Source organism: Benincasa hispida, chromosome 1 (assembly GCF_027475165.1).
Source record: "Benincasa hispida cultivar pf3 chromosome 1, pf3_genome.v1.1, whole genome shotgun sequence".
NCBI lineage: Eukaryota > Viridiplantae > Streptophyta > Magnoliopsida > Cucurbitales > Cucurbitaceae > Benincasa > Benincasa hispida.
The window spans coordinates 42,885,963-42,907,638 of NC_143478.1; positions in this window are offsets into that span (position 1 = coordinate 42,885,963).

Here is a 21,676-nt window from a genome sequence, read left to right on the forward strand (position 1 = left end):
TTGATTGGTTATATCCAATGGACAGAAATATATCTATAGTGTGAAGAGTGCAGCTGTCGGTCTTCAGTGGAGTGTTTGACAGTTAACGGATGGTGAATAATTTAATTAAAGAGTTTAATTAATTATTCATGTACCGTTGAAGCTTCAAGCTATAGGTCCATGCGGTTCCCTTGGTAACTCAATAGGATTAATTGAGAATTAGTTTTTGGATTAATTTGAATTGTTCAAATTAGTAGAGGGATTTAATTATATATGATATAATTAAGTTGTTTTAATTATATGTGATATAATTATTATAATGTATTTGATACATTATAACTTTAGTGAGAAGAAATAAATATTTGAATAAGATTCAAATATAATTTCTATGAATTGGATCCATAGTTGTTTAATTTAATATAAATGTGATTTATATTAAATGTCATATAAAAGAGAAAAGAAACTATAGTTTATTTTGTATGTGATACAATATTAAAACTATAGGTTATATGTTATATTTGATATAACATATATATATATATATATAATATGATAAGTTAGTTATCATATTTATATCTATATTAATTGTTATTTTAATAATTAGGGAGGGAGTTACAACTCCCTTCTCCTTCTTTTCTCTCCACCCACGTAAGTAGTGGTTGTTATTTTTGGCATATAGAAAAAGAAAAGGATTCTTCTTCTTTGCTAAGTGGTTGCTCGATTGAGCAAGAGAAAAATGACAGAAGAGTTTTTTGTTCTTGGAATTGCGGTTGAACAATCTCCAAATCTCTCTTCTTCATCTCCACAAAATTCCCTCTTAATCTAAAATAACCAGAGCCTACCACTCCTGGTTCTCACCTTGAGAATACCAAGGAAGTCTTTGTGGTCGTGTTCGAACTTGTTTGAGGTTTTTCTTGAAGAAAGTATTCAAGTGGTTCATGTGCTGTTCGAGGGAATTCTTGAAGAAAGGTCTTCAAAGGTGAGGTTTCTTAAACCCATTTATTAGCATGCTGTAATTTATATACAAATACATGTCTTGTTTATTGCTTTACTGTAAAATCTCACATTCAATGAAAAATGGAATGTGGGTCGATCTTGCTTCCGCTTACGTTTTCTTCCCGTTAGGGATCCTTTAATTAGTATCAGAGCTAGGTTGTAGGCTTTCTGATCTCAAATTCCATTGTTTTATTGAATCAATTTTACAGTAATTGTGGGTTCTATAATCCGCATTCTATTTCATGTGATGAATGGTTGTGAATGTGGTTTTGTTGATGGATGTTTCGGGATAGGATACTCTGTTTTTAAGGCTTGTTTAGAAATTTAGTTTGTAAAGGCCCCTGTGTTTTTGGGCATAATCTTGCTATAGAGTTTGTAATTTATAAATTTGAATCACTCATGCGATTCCGGGGAAGTTCAAAGAAGAGTTGCAAAGCACTGTTTCGATGAAGAAGATGAAGCAGTTATACAAGATTGTGTAGCTTTTGCTAAACGGTCGTGTAGCTAATGCTACAAGATTGTGTAGACTTTGCTACACGATTGTGTAATATTTGCTACAAGATCGCTCGCCAGTTTGCTACACGATCACTGCAAGATGGTTCGATGAAGGGCGGTTTGGTTCGAGCAGTTCAAGGCTTGGTTCACTTGTTTTGAACTAGAGGACTCTTGTTTATGTAATAGTTAGTCTTTTAAATTTTCTTTTAGGTGTCCTATTCTGGTACATCAACTGTTAGTATTAAATATACATAGATGTATGTTTTATATTATATGTCATATTGTATGTCATATTGTTTTAAAACCCACCATAGTTTATGCATTTATATTCACTCATCATTTTATATTATAAGTGTTATAATATATGAATATGCATGATTTAAATTACATAAAGCATGCTCATACATCATATAGTATAAATATTATAGTATATGTATGCATGTATGATAGCATATCCATGCATCATTAATATTATAATGGTTATAATATATAGTTGAATGAATGTATGGAAAGTATGCTATAGCATGATTCGTTACTTAGTTATATAATTATTATATATTAGTAATGAATGGAGATTGCATGAAGCATGACATTACCTTAGGTTAATTTATAAATGTTATGATTAACTGAAGTATGTCAAGCATGCAATGGTTGTTTTTTAATTGTTTCATTTATAATCGTTATAATTAAGTGAAATTAGAGTTCAAATCAATAATTAATAGTTTCATGAAAACCTTAATCATTTTTTAAAACTGTTTTAAAAGATGATTGAGATAGATCTAAGATCAAATTTCTAATGAGATTAGAAATCTAAGTTTAATCTTTTAATCGGTTTAATAGGATTAAATTTATTCTTAATAAAAGATTAAATATGTAACAAATGTATTTATAAGGGACTTTTTGGCTAAGTCGGGTTATGGCTAGGCTGGGGTACTTAAGTTGATGGAAACATTGCACCCCTACTTGGGAATCTATCTAGAAAGGTGAATTAGATAGATTTGTTACATGCATGCAAGTTTAGTCAAAGTCTATTAAAGAGTTTAATGAGACTTCAAACAAAATTGCTTAATCATCAAAGACAAAAGTTGTTTTTTAGAAAATTAAACAAACACTTGAATAAAATCAGTAGCCGTATTTTTCCAAAGTTAATTAACCCTAGGTAAAACACTCAGTGGGAGAAAATGAGGTATTATACTTCATTTTAGCCTCTATATGTTTCTCCCTATAAGTTCATACCATGAGATCTACACTCAATCTCAAGGCACCATGGGTGTCCCCCTACGGGTGGCATTTAGTTAGGTCAATAATAAGGTGAATGGAGAGAGTGTTTATAATAAATGGGAGTGGGATGTGTGATAGCACATCCCTCGGTCTCTCTTATTAGGTTAAATAAAGTTTCATGCATCGCCTCGTGGTATCATGGGTGTCCCACTAAAGGATGGCAGTATTGCATGACTCTTTATACGATCTTTAAAAATGGATAGGGTTGCTTTACTTTCATGTCCTAATCGATTTTTCCCTACTATTGGCTCATTAGGGAGAAACTCTAGAACTTAAAATGAAGGGTTACACTTATATAGAATTGTTAAGGATGTTCACAAATTCTGGACTGAACAATGGTGACTGTTAGTTACAGTGACAAGATGTTGTTTCTGTCTAATGGTTGAGAATGTCTCATTTCAGTGAAGAGGCACTTGATCACCCTACGGTGACTTTTGTTATGTCTCACTGAAACATCATTTCAAAATAGATGTAACTTAGGGTACATTAGACTATTTTGCTAAAATTCGATTGGTTGTCTTAAATGGTTTAATACAAGTAGACTAAAATAGTTTGTACTTTTTCAGCAAAATCTTTAAAATGGCTACCGCTACTTTAAGTTTACTCATTACGGATAAGTTAAAGGAGAGAATTACGCTAGGTTGAAAAACACAACCAACACTATACTGATCATCGATGATCTTTACTTTGTCCTAATGGAGGATCGTCCTCCCATTCCAGCTGGCAATCCTCCTCGAAATGTTGAGGATGCATATAAATGTTGGACTCAGGTAAATGAAAAGGCCCGAGCATACATCTTGGAAAGTCTTAATGAAGTCTTGGCCAAGAAGCATGAGCCCATGCTCATAGCTCGTGAGATCATGGAGTCCCTGAGAGGAATGTTTAGAAAACCATCTGCACAACTCAGGCATGACGCTTTAAAACATATATTCAATGCCTGTATGCAAGAAGGGGCATCTGTTCAAGAACATGTTCTCAACATGATGGTTCACTTCAATGTGGCAGAGATGAATGGGTCGAACATCGATGAAGCCAGTCAGATTACTGTTTTGAATAGGATTGACTACAACCTGACCACTCTGCTCAATGAGCTAGAGACTTTCCAGTCCTTGTTGAAAAGCAAGAAGCAGAAGGGTGAATCAAATATTGCTTCGTCTTATAAGAAGTTCCATAAAGGTTCAACCTCTAGAACTAAGTCTGTTCCTTCTTCCTCTGGTACCAAAAAGTGGAAGAAGAAGAAGGGTGGAAAGGGGAAAGCTAACCCCATAGTTGCTGCACATAGGGGTAAAAAACTCATTAAGGCTGCAAAGGGAATCTGTTTCCATTGCAACCAAGATGGTCACTAGAAGAGGATCTGCCCCAAATATTTTGCAGAAAAGAAGAAGGCCAAACAAGGTAAATATGATTTACTTGTATTGGAAACCTGTTTAGTGGAGAATGATGATTATGCTTGGATTGTTGACTCTGGGGCTATTAACCATGTTTGTTCTTCATTTCAGGAAATTAGTTCCTGGGGGCAACTAGATGCTGGTGAGATGACGATGCCGGTTGGAACCAGGCACGTCGTCTTGGCTGTGGCAGTGGAAGGTCTCCGGTTGACTTTACAGAACAAATTTCTTGTATTAAAAGATGTATATGTAGTTCCTGATTTAAAAAGGAACTTAGTTTCTGTAAAGTGTTTGCTTGAACACTTTTATAATATCAACTTTCTTTTTAATAAAGCGTTTATTTCTAAGAATGGTATTGATATTTATTTTTCAAAACTGGAAAATAATCTTTATGTGTTAAGACCATTAGCAACTAATGCCCTCCATAACATAGAGATGTTTAAGATTGCAGTAACTCAACATAAAAGACTTAAAATTTCTCCTAAAGAAAATGCCCAACTTTGATACCTAAGACTAAGACACATCAATCTCAATAAGTTTGAGAGGTTAGTGAAGAATGGACTTCTAAGCGAGTTAAAAGAAAATTATTTACCTATGTGTGAGTCATGTCTTAAAGGCAAGATGACTAAAAGACCTTTTATTAGAAATGCTCATAGGGCCAAAGAACCTTTAGAGCTTGTACATTCAGACCTCTGAGGTCCGATGAATGTAAAAGCTAAGGGAGGTTATGAATATTTCATCACTTTTATTGATGATAAGATATGGGTACATTTATTTAATGCAACATAAGTCTGAATATTTTAAAAAGTTCAAAGAATTTAAGGCTGAAGTTGAAATGCATTAAATAGAACGATTAAAACATTTCGATTTGATTGAGGTGAAGAGTTTATGGATTTAACATTACATAACTATATGATAAATCATGGAATTATATCCCAGCTCTCAGCACCTGGTACACCTCAGCAAAATGGTGTATCAGAAAAAAAGAAACCGAACCCTGTCGAACATGGTTCAGTCTATGATGAGTTAGGCTTCCTTACCTGACTCGTTTTAAGGTTATGCAGTAGAGACTACAGCGTACATCCTGAACTGTATTCCATCCAAGAGTATTGCCAGAATACCTTTGGAGTTATGGAATGGTCGTAAAGCTAGTTTATGTCATTTCAGAATTTGGGATTGCCCAACACATGTGTTTGAGGCTAATTCTAAGAAATTGGAACCATGTTCAAGGTTGTGCCTATTTGTAGGCTACCCGAAAGGAACGAGAGGTGGTTACTTCTTTGATCCTAAAGAAAACAAAGAATTTGTATCGATAAATGCTACTTTTGAAGAAGACTACATAAGGGAGCACAGGCCCAGAAGTAAAGTTGTGATGAATAAAATTTCCAAAGAAACTACTGAATCTTCAACAAGAGTTGTTGAAGAACCTAGTACCTCAACAAGAGTTGTTGAAATAGGTTCATCTAGTAGGTTAAATCCACCTTAAGTATTGAGGGAACCTCTATTGGGGTCCATGCCCTAAAGTCTCATGTCCTGTAGTTTGCAAACTATTTATACGAATGCTTGTGTTGTATAATACATGATATTTACTTCACATCTTGATTTTGCTCAGTTACATGTTTTATTTTCTTTACCACAAACCAATAAATATAAAATCCCTAATTATCTGTATGTAATTTAAGCATGTATGTGGTGATATACAAGTGGATCATGTCTTGAGTGATAACCAAAATGGTATGTAATATATGGATATAGAAGGGAAACCTTATTCTGGTAACGCTACGAATGAAACCCGCTTTGTAGAATGGTCACAAGTATTGTGACTTGTCACAGATGGTCTGATCCTGATCATTCGTGTTGGGGACTTGCGAACGGGGGCATCCTATATAAAGAGTTTGTATAAGACATGACCACGAAGTGTTAACGTCTCGTTATATAACACTGCTCATGACAGAGACTTCACTTCACTAGGATGACCACATGTAACATGACCTTAATCCTGAATGAGTTGGGAACTCCTGCCATTGAGGGCAATCTTTTAATTTGTATGAGTGTGAGTGGCCAGGTCGCCGATTCAAACCTACTATTTTGGGAATTCGTCTGATTTGGGAACTGGGAACTCAGCTACACAAGATGGAATTCACTCCTTCCCCGAGGCAGGGGTAAGTAGATAGATAACTCTCTTAAGGGCTGATTCTAGGGCTTAAACGATGTGGCGCGACACACCTTCTTTTGGCCCGAGAGGTGTTCACACATAGTTGGACTATGTTGTATTGTTCATTAGAAAAATCAGTGGCACTTAAGGAGTGAGATGTAACTACAGGGACACTACAGGGGAAAAACGGTAATATGGCCCAGCTGTACTTACGAGCATCTGTGAAGGGTCATCGTACTCATGATTGGTTATACTGATGGACACAAAAATATATCTGTGGTAAGAAGAGTTCAGCTGTTGGTCTTTAGTGGAATGCCTGATAGTTAACGAATTATGGATCTCGTAGCTAAAGAGTTTAGTCAGCTATTCACGGACCGTTGAAGCTTCGAGCCAGAGGTCCATTAGGTCCCCTGGGTAGCTTGGATAAAGTCGAGAACCAGTGTTTGGGTGAATTTGAAATGTTCAAATTGACAAGAGGAAGTTCGATTATATATGATATAATTGGACTGGTTAATTATATATGATATAATGGGCTAAATGTATGAGATACATTATTTTAGAGGAAATTAGATATAAATATGATTTATATCAAGTAGAGGAGAAAATACTATAGTAGATATGTGATATCAAACTATAGGGTAAAAATATAATATAATTATATTTATTATCAATTAGATGGTTAATTATATGATAATTAATCCAAAATTCACGTTTGAACGTGAGTTAGTGAGGCAACGTCCGTTATTGTAATTGATGAGTTAAAATGAAAATAGTTTTCATTTTGATCGATTGCCTAAAGAGAAAAAGAGAGAGCGCGCTGGTGTTTCTTAACGATCTCTTACGTAAAACGAGAGCCTATATGATAGTCCTCTTCGTCTAGACGATCATCCACTTCGCATCTAAATGATCGCACACTTGTTCCTACACAATCACATAGCTTCTCTAAACGATCGTATAGTGTGCCAATTTTGCTAAACAATCGTATACCTTTTCCTAAACGATCGTTCAGTAAAACCTACACGATCGTGTAGCTTCTCCGAAACGATAAGCATTTTGCTATGCGATAGCGTCTTTTTCACTCTCACTTGCTTATCGCCTACATGATTTGTATTTCCTCCTTCCTCTACCAAATTCACCAAAGATCATGCTTTGGGTTCTCACTCCGAGAATACTCGGGGTTCTTTACTGGTGGTGTCGTCCCCATGGCGTTCGTGTTCGTGCTTCTGCAGTCGATGCTTCCGCTAGGCGTTGGTAGATCGCGTGGAGGTTTTCTGCTACCTGGAGTGCTGAAGTTTGAAGAACGTCTTCAATCGGTATAACACTCTTTCCCTTGTTATTTTGTTGTTCACAGCATGCAGATAATTAATGTTTGTTTGCATAACTGTTCGTATGAATGTATAACGTTGTATTTTGATCACTGTGTGATCAGAGCGATCCGAACACGCTCATGCAATAGGCTGTCTTCTTCTACATGATTGAGCATTCGTCTATACGATAGACTCTTTCATCTCCCACTTCCTCAATCGTCTACACGATTGTTGTTCCTCCATTCTCTTCCTCTAACCAAGTCCACACAGAACCCACACTTCTGGATTCTCACACCGAGAATACCAAGGTAACCATTGTAGTGGTGTCCTCACTCAACTCGACTGAGTTCGAGGTTTTGGAGGCCGTTCGTTGTGTGTTCGCGGTGTTCGTGTGGTCGTTGCTGTTGATCGTGTTGTGTTCGAGCGTTCGTGTATTGCTGTCTTGGAGACTGATCAAGCATTTGTGATCGAGAGAGTTTGAAGAATGAGTCTTCAGAGGTATATATATATTCCTCGATTATCTTATCAGCATGTTGTAATTTCTAGTTGTTGCATGACTAGTTAGTTTCCGTTTATGTATTGTAATTGTTTATGTTTAATTTCGAGTGGAATTTGGAACGATCATTCTGCTGTTCATAGAAATCCTCATGTCTAATTTCCTTCAATCATAGCATTGTGACCCTAGCTTGACGTTGACTCCGACGCTAAATTGCACAAGACGCGCGCGTGCGTTTTATTTTTTCTATCAATTTCTGAAGCATTGCAACGCTAGGTATAGCATTGCAACGCTGCCCTGTTTTTATTGCTACTATCTTCCAGTGTCAAGCAAGCGTTGCACTTAGTTTTGTTGGGAGCATTGCGACACTCCGGGTATTGCTTGAGGCATGCTGAATTGAATTAGCTGAGGGGTAGAATGGTAATTTGTCATTGCCTCTTCTTCTTAGTTGATTCTTTTGTCCAATTTGACTTCATTTAACTCTAAACTTCTTGTAATGACTCTAAAAGTGTCGGGATTAGATTTTAACTACAAAATGGATATTTTAAGTAAACAAATAACATAGAATTGAGGGATTTAACACTACGAACATAGCTCTTTTCAAGACCTATCAAAATACCCCCACTTAGCTCTTGGTCGTCTCGAGCAAGTTAAAAACTAGAAATTATGCATTCATTCAAGAAAAATGTGAATTTGTCTATTTTTTATTGAGAATATTCAAACTTTCATTTACTTATTCAAATTATTCATATGCTCAATTGACTTACACAAAAAATTGATTCTCATCTCTTTTCTCAACAATAAAGGAAGTAATGATACAAACATCCATTTAGAAATTTAAAATTTTACTGACAAAAATTTGGAACTTATTTTTGAAAAAGAAAAGGACATTTTCTTACAAAGTCATAAAAGAAAAGACTACAAAGTTTTAGTTTATTTAAAGGCCAAAACTAGTAGAAAGGTGATATCTAACTCTCAATTCCTCTTCGCTCTACACTGGATCTATTATCGGACTAAGATATACCTAAATTGCATTGGAGAGAGGCAATTCTAAGGCAATGGTGCCTTTAGAACTCATGCATACAAAACTTAATTGGTATTTCTTTTACCTAGAGGGATAGCTTTCACACTCAACTACCGGAAACCTATCACTCTTTTCATGTGGGCCTTAAAAAGATACGATGGAGGTAGCTCTTTTCACCTCTATCCATGCACACATTGATGGAAAGTACATACACACAGTGGAAGAAATCATAATCAATAAGCACTCTAATTACACTTAATTTAAGTTCTAAAAGCATGCATGAAATAACATTTCGAAAGAGAAGGGTTTTAGAATTTATACCTTTTAAGACTGCCACGAAATCTGAGTTACTCTCCACGAACTTGAGCTGCAAATCAACTATGAACCACCAAGAAAATCTTTTCTACTATTCTTCAACTTGTATTGGAGTGGTGGAACTCAGAATTGAGGGGAATTGAAGTGGATTTAGAGAGGTTTAAGGAGAATCAAGTTTCTACATAATTTGTTTAAAGGTCAACATGCAACTCTTACTCCAATTTCCAAAAATTGAAGTATTTATGTTTCTAATTGATGACATGCAGAAATGCATGTCATCTTAGGCCTTAGAATTATGAAGGTTGTTAGGCAGAATATGCAGCAATTATGTTAGAAATTCACGAGAAAAAGAGTTTGTGTCGATCAGCATGTCGAATCTCAGCTAACCCGTTATTTTGCGTTAATTATGCGTTCAATGTTCTATTTTTGTAGCTAATGCAGGAAATGAACGCAAACGCAAAAATCGGACCACCACATAGACGACCGCATGTGGAAAAACTCTCCATCGCAAGGCAAGTGCATTAGAACAATGCATGGGTGTTGCGGTGATCAGCCGCATGCGTCCATCGCATGGGGATTGCACTTGTCAGGCGATTGCGGTCATCATGTAGAGTTGCGGTATTGAGCAAATGCGGCCATTGAATGATTGCAGCTACGCGACAACGCAAGGTAGGTAGAATGAATGCATCAACATATCTACCTCGAGAAAAATCAAAAGATGATGTTGACATTTCACTTACCATGCCATTGGTGGCAGAGGTTCAGAAAGGACTAACACGCCGTATGTCACACTCAGAGTAGTCCAATTAATGCTGTTGGTGACCCAAACTCTATAAATAGAAGCCGATGAGCTGAAATTCAAGTTATTCGGGGGAGGATCCTTGTGAACCGAGGACTTTCCCCGCAATCCAGACAGAATGTATGAGAAGACGCTTGAGAGTTCTTCACCATCCATGGCAATCCAAGTGAAGATTAGAGCCTTCGACCGGAGCTAGATCTTGAGAGAGTCAGCTTCTCCGCCCATCCATGGCACCACCGGCAGCCTTGATGCACATCTGCTGGAAGCAAAGTTTTGCTTCCAGCCGATCATTTCTTTTTCTTTCTTTTCCTATATTGTATTGTATGACATTTTGAATAAGGAATTAATACAATCTATTTTTCAATACATTTCCCTGTTCCTTCGACTCCATCTCCATCTTCTTTGCTTAGTATTTTTACATTCATTACAACACTTAGTGGGAGTATTTGGGTATTGCATAGTTAGTCATGTGGATTAGGAATATGAAACATGTAGCAACCCACCGAGAGGTTTGCGTTGCGCGAGTGTGTGAGTAACCTTATTTGCTTAGTGTGAAGCTGCTGCAACACCTGTCTAGTCTATGAGTAAAGTTAGCAACAATCAACTGCCCGAAAGGTAAGTAGTTGGACGCATTAAGTAATGTATACGTTCTTCACTAGGGATAGTAACAACCTTGCATCAACCAAGTTCATGTGATTGTCTTGTAATATGTATGCTTCATTCGTCCATTAGGGATACTCGGGAGGGTAGTCTAAGGATAGGATCTAGGCTTGAGAAGGTCAGGTCAAAACCTAGGCTCGGGAGAGTCAGATTAGAACATATAATACAAAAGATAGGAGCTTAGGAATAAACACTGTTTGCTATTAACCCATCGCATGCATCCTAGAGATAGGATACGATTGTATGCGGTCACTTTGCTTTTATGCATTTTGCATCATCGCATAGGAAAAGAGTAGAGACTTAGGAATAAGCTCTATGGACACTTTGCATTCAACACATGCGTCCTAGACTTAGGAGCATCACATTTGCATTGGAAAATGATTTGTTGTGCATGAGTGTAGCATGATTGCATTGGCTTGCGTTGACTAGGGTTGCCCTCGCTATCACTCTTAAGGGTTGCAATGAAAACATCTCTGCATTTTATCTATTTTCCCATACATTTATTTCATGTCAAGGTTTGTCGTATCTCTACCTTTCATGCATATTCTTATTGCATTGTCTGTTAGATAGGAGTAGGACTAGGACTAATTTAGCAACATCCCCTCCATTCTTTTATTTAAACCACCGCATGCACATCACCGCAAACATATAGCCACAAGTCCCTATGTTCGACCTCGGATTACCCAAGAAACTTGCATTCGCGTTATACTTGGCGTGAGTGCAAGAAAACTTGCAGCAGGACACATGGTCATCGCATACATTCATTAACGCATTATCAGTCCAATGCATGACCATCGACGCATGACTATCAATGCATATCTTATGAACATGCATCACATACTGCGTCCACGGGATTTTGGTCGTCGAGTAAAATTGACTTCTAATTTTCCACCATCACTAATACATGCAAGGATCAATCTATAATGTTGATGACACATCAAAGTCCACTAACTAAGTGGGATATGTGTCCAAATGTGGAGAAATCCACTAGGCTACTCAAAATGTGGATTTTCCCACTACTTGAAATATTAATTTTCAATTTTAATTGATTTAATTCAAAATTGATCAAATACAAATTTAAATTTCTAAAATTGAAATTGAAAATTGAAAATTAATTAGATCTTAATTAATTAAATAATGATTTAATATCAAATATTAAATTAATTAAACACCTAGATTATACATGAATCTTATTCATGTATTTAATATTTAAATCAATATTTAAATATTTTAACCTCTTCATTTACGTTTAATTTCGATAAATTAAACATTAATTATATCAAATATTTACTCGAACCCTAATTTGAAATTGAACAATTCAATATTCAAATCCTAAGTTGAACACTTCAGCTTGAATCCCAAAATGAATTTGAACACTTCAAATTCACTCAATATATTAATCCAAGGTTTACGAGCTAGTAAAGGGACATTATGAACCTACAGATCATGTGTTCCAATGATTCAAGATTAATCGGCTAAACTCTTTAATCTAATTAACCATCATTTGTTAACTACCGGGTCATTCCACTAAAGCTCATTGTGTCCACTCGTAACCCTTCACAGGGTGTTTGTAATAACGACTGGTTCAAAAGTTATTTTACCTCTGAGACATCTTGCTATTTAAATCTCACTGATCCTCTAATGAACAATTGGTTTGCGATCCAATCACTAAACTGAGTCCGTCTAGAGCCAATGATAGGGTGGGGCCTCTTGTTCAAGACCCGGAGTCAACACTTAAGGGAACAACCTTTCTACTATCCCTAAAAGCGGGTAAGAGTAAATTTCATCTTGCAACCCATGTCCCCAGCTATCTACCCGATCTTACCCCTGAAATAGGAGGCTTATTAAGCTAGTTCTATTGAGCCAACTTTCACCATGAAAATCTAAGGATAATCCTGAATAAATAGGAGTTCATAATTAGCTCAAGATTTTAAGTTACCTAGGTCATGGCTTTGAAATAGCCAGTCTTAAATAGTAAACAACGTTATAAAGTAAGAGTGACTTATTTCTTGGTCTGATCTTATGCAAACTCATTGAATATGAACCTTCGCTCCTCATGTCAATACATGAATGAATCAGGATCACTTCGTTTGTAACACTTTACAACAAATTGTAACAACTACAGTGTGGGCCGCATTCGATAGTGTTACTAGAATAAGGTACTCAACCTTATTCATATACTATAGACCGTTTTGGCTATTTACTGAACTTGATCCACTCTTATGTCTCCACATAAAGTTTAAGTATTCATATAATAGCCATGGATCTTTAGTTTATTGGATTTAGTCTTTACAAGTGAAATTTACATATTCAACAATAGTTTGATTGAATAAATGTCAATAACATCTTTATTGATAATAGAATATGTTTAACATTATAAACTTCGAGTTTTAGGACATACAACCCAACACACACATACACATTAGTGAAAGTCATGTTATTTTGGTTTTGCAATCTTGCTTAATTATTTTTTTAGGGTTGTTTTTAAATATAGAAAATAAACCAAAATATTTAAAAAAATATAGCATAATTTTAGAACTATCATTGATAGTTCTAAAATTTTGCAATATCTTATAAATATTTTCAACAGTCTTACCATTTGAAATAATTTCCTCTTTTTTTATGTGCTAGCAACTTTTTCTTTTTTTAGAATGCCCTATTTTATCCTCTTTGTCTAGACTTACTACTCTAACTAGATGGTTGTTCTTAGACCAAAAGTGTTCCTATCGGGGTGACAAAGAAAATCAAGTAGATATGACATTTCTAAAAGTTTTAAGATTCTAAATAAATCTAAATGCTAAGTATTCGATTTTTTTATGAAATTAAAAGGAAAAGAATTTTTCTTTTGAAAAATGGTTTCAAATTTGTGTTTGAAAATTTTAAGAGGTCTAAAATTCCGTTTGTATCTTTACTAAAAAGAGTGCATCATCAAAATTTCATTGATAAGAATCAAGAGATTGTGAAAATCAAATAATACATAATAGAAAATGAATGTGATTCTTTTATTGTATGTCTTCATGCAATCAATCAATCATGCATTTATTCATTTATAGCAAGATGAGTAAAGAGTCAATGAATAGTCTTTTTAAGACAACAAGAAGTCATAGAGTAGTCACAAAGAATATGAAAAATCACTATTGATGTGGAAGACATATTTTATTAGGAAGTAAAAAAATTTCAACTTCAGATCATCAAAGTAATTATCAAGATATTAGAGCCACAAATCTAATCAAGATATCAAAATATCAAAATAAAATAAATCTAAATCTAACCCGAGCTTAGATGCTCAAGAGTTCCATACATGCATCATTATATATCATCATAAAGCAAATATTTTAGTAAGGCTTATTTTTTATAAACTAAAAATTTAATCAAAGAATGTAAAAAACATGCAATGTTTCCCACCCCCAACTTAAAGATTGAACATAGTCCTCAATGTTTAAAATATGCATATATGTTCAAAAACAAAAAGTAAGGGATGTAAAGTGAAACTTTCTTAGTTTTTGGGATTGATTATTTGCTTTATTGAGAGAATTCCTTGTTTTTGTTTTGTTTTTCCTTTTTCTTCTTGTGATGACCTACAAAAAAAGAAGAATCAATTATTCTTTTTATTTGAAATGCTTAAAAAACAAAAATAACAAAAATAACAAAGTAAAAGAAATTAAAAATGAAAAGAAAGAGAAAATTTGTCCTATTTTCTTGCAATTTTTTAATGTTGCTTGCTCAACATTGGTGAAGAGGGGGATCACATATACGAGGGATTAGTCAAATGCAATTCCAATTGAACTTGGTTTACATGCCCTTCGTTGTAAACTTTAAGCTTGTGCCCGTTCACCTTGAAAGTCTTTCATGTTTCAAGACTTTTGATTTCAACTGCACCATAAGTGAAAACATTAGTGATTTCAAAAGGACCTAACCATTTAGACTTAAGTTTTCCATACATCAATTATAATTTAGAATTGTAAAGCAATACTTTTTGTCCTATTTTGAAGTTTTTTTTTTTTTTTTTTTTTTTTTTTTTTTATCAAACCTTTGTCATGAGCAATTTTGGTCTTTTCTTTATAAATCTTTTAGTTTTCATAAGCATCACGTCTCAATTCTTCTAATTGTTGCATTTCTAGAAGTCATTCCTCTCCAACTTGAGCTAGATTCAAATTACATTGTTTTACAGCTCAATATGCCTTGTGTTCAACCTTTATTGAAAGATGGCATGCTTTTCCATATACAATTCTGTACGGGGTTGTTCCTATATGTATCTTAAAAGCAGTTCTATAAGCCCAAAGCACATCATTAAGACGAGAGCTCCAATGTTTTCTTTTCAAGTTGACCGTCTTTTCTAGAATTCTTTTCACGTCTCGATGGAAATTTCCGCTTGGCCATTTGTTTGAGGATGATACGGGGTTGCTACACGATGGTGTACTTCGTATTCGTCAATAATGCCTCTATGGTTCTATTGCAAAAATGTGTTTCTTGGTCGGTTATAATGGCTCTAGAAATTCCAAATCTACAAAAGATGCTATTTTTGATAAATTTTGAAACAATTGAAGATTCTACCACAAGAAATTCTAGAAGTGGGAATTGCTTCAACCCACCTGGTAGGGGTGGATATGGTTTAGTTCGGTGGTCAAACCGAACCGATCGATTTATTGGTTCAAACCGAACCGAACCGAACTACATATATGCAGTTCGATTCGGTTTCAAATTCGGTTTTGGCATTTTTAAAAAATCCATGTTATATTCTTTTTTTAATTAAAAAAAGTTCGGTTCGGTTTGGTTTTTAATTCAGTTTTTTTCTTTAAATTAAAAGCAGTTCGATTTTAAATTCGGTTTTACTCTTTTTTTAAATATATATATATATATTAGTTAAAAATGGTTCGGTTCAGTTTTAAATTTGGTTTTCGAAAGTGAAACCGAACCGAACCGAATTTTTCAGTTTCACTAAGTTTTCGGTTCGATTCGATTTTTAAAAACGGTTCAATTTTTGCGGTTTGAATGACCACCCCTACCACTTGGAAACCTAATCTACCACAAGCAAAATGTACAGATAGTCAAACGAAGAAGGGTATGGGCTCATGAAATCTAAGCCCCAAACATCAAATATCTCACATACAAGAATGGAATTAAGTGGCATCTCGTTTCTTTTAGATAAAGACCCAAATTTTTTACATTTATCACAAGATTTGTAATATGCATAAGAGTCGGCAAACAAATAATTCCAAAATAGCCCCGAGTCTAAGATTTTTCTAGTAGTTCGTTTAAGACTAAAATGACCTCTACATGTGTGCTCATGACAAAACGACAAAATAGACTCAAACTCCTCATCAGGAACACATCTTCTAATTATTTAATTTGAACAAAATTTTCATAAAATAGAAGGATCCCATACAAAGTATTTAGAGTCACTTTTGAATTTAGACTTTCTAGATCAAGATATGTTAAAGGGAAACTTACCAGTCACAAGATAATTTACCATGTCGACATACCATGATAGGAAAGTAGATACCTTGAAAAGATGTTCATCAGAAAAGTCTTCTCTTATTGGAATTGACTCCTCTTCTTGCACGATTCGGCTTAGGTGGTCGGCTACTGAATTCTTTGATTCTTTTTTTTCTTTGATGGTCAAGTTGAATTCTCACAAAATTAGGATCCACCTTACGAGTCTGGGTTCGGATTCTTTCTTCGTCATAAGGTACCTAAGAGCGGCATGGTCAGTGTAAATTATGATTGGAAAACCAAGAATGTAAGTGTTGAATTGGATGTCCTGAAACTTGTAGTTTGTAATGTTAAACATTTTTCTATTATCGATAAAGATGTTATTGACATTTATTCAATAAAACTGTTATTGAATAGGTAAATTGTACTTGTATAGACTAAATCTAATAACTAAGATCTATGGTTATTACATGAATACTTGAACTTTATATGGAGATATAAAGACGAATCAAGTTCGAGTAAATAGTCAAAACAGTCAATAGTATATGAATAAGGTTGGGTACTTTATTCTGGTAACAATATCAGACGCGGCCCACTTTTAGGTAGTAAAAACGATGTGATCCTAAATTTTTTATGTAAAGACATGTGAATGGGGGCGTCCTATGCAATGAGTTTGTATAAGACCAGGACCAAGAAATATTGATTTGCGTAGGTGAGGGTTGACTCAACAGCACCGACTTAATAAGTCGCCCATTTTAGGGGTAAGACCGGGTAGATAATTGGGGACATAGGGTGCAAAACATAATTCACTCCTACTCATCTTTAGGGATAGTAGAGAGATTTTTCTCTTAGGCATTGATTCCAGGTTTTGAACAAGGGGCCCCACCCTCTCATTTGCCTGAGAGGGACTCGATTTAGTGATTGGATCAAAAATCAATTATTCATTAGAGGATCGGTGGGACTTAAGAAGCAAGATACAATTTTGGGGGTAAAACAACATTTGACCCAGCCGTTATTACGAATAACCTGTGAAGGGACGACTTACTAATTATAGTTAAATCAAGTGGACAGAAATATATCTACAGTGAGGAGAGTACAACCATCGAGATATAGTGGTTTGTCTCGATGGTTAACAAATATTGATTAATTCAGATTAAAGAGTTTAACCGATTAATCTCAAATCGTAAGAGCTCATGATTTGTAGGTCCATAAGGTCCCTTTACTAGCTTCTAAAAGATTAAACCTCGAATTAGAAAATTGAGCAAATTTGAAGTGTTCAAATTTGAAATTAGGGTTTACAATTTGAAATGATCAAATTCAGTTTTTAGGGTTTGGATTATTATATTTGATATAATAAACGTTTAATTTTGTGAAAAATAAACATAATTGGAGAGTTTAAAATATTTAAATAATGATTTAAATATTGATTACATGAATAGTATTCATATTTGAATTAACTATTTTATGAATTTAATATTTGATATTAAATTATTAATGAATGAATTAATTAAAATTATTTAATTAATTAATTAAAATTAAAATCATTTTTTAAATTCAATTTATAGAAATTGAATTAAGATTTAATTTATTCTTAAATTAAATTAATTTAAATTGAAAAATGGAAGTATTAGTGGATTTATCTCAAAATATGATTTTGAGTGGATTTCTCCACATTTCAACACCTAGGCCACTTGGTTAATGGATTTTGGAGTGTCAAAATGTTGTAAGACTAAGTGCTTTCATGGATTAATTGAATAAAGACTTCATTTTTTCATAATTCAGTGGGATGATTTTCAAATTCTCTAAGTTTTTTCAGCAAAAACCAGTTTGCTCTCAAGCTCTCAAAACCCTCTCAATCCCTCTAGATTTTGAGTTCCACCACTTAAATCCAAGGCTGAGAATAGTAGAGAAGCTCCTCTTGGTAGTCTACTAAAGATTTGGAGATCTAATTCATGGAATTCAGCAGGGAATTGAAGTGAATCTACAAAGGTATACATAAATGAAACCATCTTTTTTTTATTGAAACTGTTTTTTTGCTAGTCTTGAACTCAAATTAAGTGTAATTAGAGTGCTTAATGATTTTGTTTGCTTCATATGAATTTTTATCCTATCAGTAAGATCTAAATTTATCTAAAGCAAAAATAATGGAAAGAAATTTCTTTTCTGCTATGGAGTAATTGACTTGAGTTGAGTTGAGAGTCCTCGATGCAAAATAGAACACATGGCATTTCTTGTCAACTATCTGACCCAATACTGCTTCAACTACTAAGTTGCTAGCATCACACATGATCTCGAATGACAAGTCCCATCGGGGTGGTTGGAGGACTAGAGTTGAATTCAGCTTCTCTTTAAGCTTGTCAAAGGCTTTCTCACATTCATCGTTGAAATCAAATATGGCATCTTTTTTAAGTTGGCTAGACAAAGGGAGTACAATTTTAGAAAATTCTTTAATGAACCTCCTATAGAATCTTGCACTACCAAGAAAAGAGCGCACTTCCCTAATGTTTTTAGGATAGGGAAGGTTAGCAATGACATTTATTTTTGTCTTATCTACTTCTATGCCTTTAAATGACACAATATGTCCTAATACAATTCCGCGAGAAGCCATGAAATGACATTTTTCATAATTGAGCACTAAATTGGTTTCTATGCATCTTTTTGAAATCAAACTCAAATAATGTAAACAGTTTTCAAAAGAATTACCATACACAATGAACTCACCCATAAAAATTTCTTTGCACTTTTCTACATAATTAGAGAAAATACTTATCATACATCATTGAAACGTACCTGGGGCATTTCATAGCCTAAATGGCATTCTCCTAAACGCATATTTATCATAAGTCCATGTAAACATGGTCCTTCTTGATCTTCCTGTGCTATTGGTATTTGATAGAATCCTGAAAATCCATCAAAAAAACAAAAATACGGTTTCCCGACGAGCCGTTCAACCATTTGGTCAATGAAAGGAATACGAAAGTGATCCTTTTTTGTTACCTCGTTTAGTTTTCTAAAATATATACACATTCTCCAACCGTTTTGTACTTTCATTGGAATCATCTCACCTTTTTCGTTTTTTACAATGGTCTGATTTCTTTGGTACCACATGTATCGGACTTACCCATTGTCTATCTGGAATTGGGTATATTATTCCGGCTTTAAGGAGTTAGATGATTTCTTTATGAACTATTTCCTTCATCATTGGATTATGTCTTCTTTGAGGTTGGACGGTGGCCTTGGCTCCATCTTCTAGAACAATCCTGTGCATACATAAGGAAAGACTTATTCCCTTGATATCATCCAAAGTCCAATCGATTGCTTTTTTTTAGATCTTTAATGTTTCAACTAATGTGTATGCTTGAGAAGACATGAGTTCTTTAGAAATGATAACTGGAAAGGCTTTTTGTCTCCCAAGGAAGACATACTTGAGGTGTGAAGGGAGAGCCTTAAGCTCAATCCTTTGTACCTGAGATTTAACAATATCCTTATTAGAAGAATTATCTTTCAAATTAAAATCATTAGAAGTAAACAAAGAATCAATTGAAGAGTCATCATCATCAAGATCAATAGAGGCAGCAACCAAACAGTCAAAATTTTCATCAATAGTTAACAATAATTCATCAAACACATCACATGTATCTATGGAGCAAAGAGACAAATGCTCCTTAGGGAATTTCATGGCATCATATATGTTGAACAATTTCACTTCTCCATCAAATTCTACCAACAAAGACCTTTTGTGTACATCGATTCTAGTTTTTGTTGTTTTCATGAAGGGTCCACCTAATAAGATAGTAGAAGCAGTAGAAGTGTAAGACTCATCCATTTTCAAAATGTAAAAATCAACTGGAAAGATTAATTCGCCAACTCTTAATAAGACATCCTCTGCTATGCCTAAGGGGTTGAATGTATGACCTATCGGCTAATTGTATACAAACATTGGTTCTTTGTAGGCCATTCAATTTAAGATCTTCATAAACATGAAAAGGCATGATATTTATCGATGCACCTACGTCTAGTATGACATGAGTAATAATCCTTTCTCCTATTTTGCATGGTAAAGTAAACATTCCAAGGTCTCTACATTTATGAGGCATGTCTTTCTTTAATAATGCAAATACATTTTTACTAACTGTAACTCTCTCATCTTCTTTCCCTTTTCTTTTCTTTGTACACAGATCTTTAAAAAATTTAACATACCTAGGTATTTGTTGAATAGAATTAAGAAAAGGGATGTTGATTTGTACCATTTTTAACATTTCAATAAGCTCTAAATCGGTATCTTTTCCCTTAGGCTTTGCTAGTCTACTGGGGAAGGGTGCCTTAGGTACATATGGTTTCGTACCTCTAGAAAGATGGGAGCTTTCTTAGATTCATTTACCTTGTTCTCATACTCATTTACCTTTTCTGGCTTCTTGGGGGTAGATTGAACTGGGCTAGCTTCTTGAGAGGAAGAAGGAATTTCCTTACCACTTCTAAGAGTAATTGTACTTATATTTGCATGCTCCAGTTGGGCAGGAAGCTTTCCGAAAGATTTACTCTCAAGTTTGCTTACCATAGTTGTAAGCTGAGTGATTTGAGTGCCCAAGTTTGAGAAGCCTTGTCTAGTCTCTTGTTGAAAGGATTTAGTGTCTTGTTGAAGAAGTTTGGTTTCTTGTTGGATTTAGATGTTGTCTTTTTGCAATTGATTGAGTTCCTATCGAAATTTTAAGGAGTAGTCAGCAAGGGACTTCACAACGTCCTCTAGAGACATACCTAAGGAGGTTGAAGATGATGATTGGTTCCGGTTCTCATATTGCCCTTGAGATCCCCATTTGAAATGAGGATGATCTTCCATCCTTGGTTATACGTTTACCCGTAGGGTCGTATTTCTTCTTAAATCCTCCAATGGCATTTACTTGGGCTTGTGGGCAAGCCTCAGAAGTATGCCTGACTAGTCCACACACTCTATATGTTTTGACTTAAGGAAGCCCTCCCTGAGCTATCGGAGTAAAAAGAGAAACGAGGTTAGATACTTGTGATCTTAGGTCACTTACTACATTAGATTGAGCAACAATGTGATCAAGAGTCCTTGTTCCAAAATTCTGAGAGTTCTTCGCCATAGTATATATGAGTTGACATGCTTCGATGGGTGTCTTATCCGCAAGAGCCACTCCGACGGCAGCATCAATGTTGCTCTACTCAAATTTCAAACCTGAATAAAAATATTGAATTAGATACTATTAAGATATTTGGTGATGTGGAAATAAAGCACACAATTTTTTGTATCTTTCCCAGTATTCGTAAAGAGATTCTCATATATTTATTTTCTTATATTATGAGCTTTAGATGCCGAAAAAAGTTTCTAA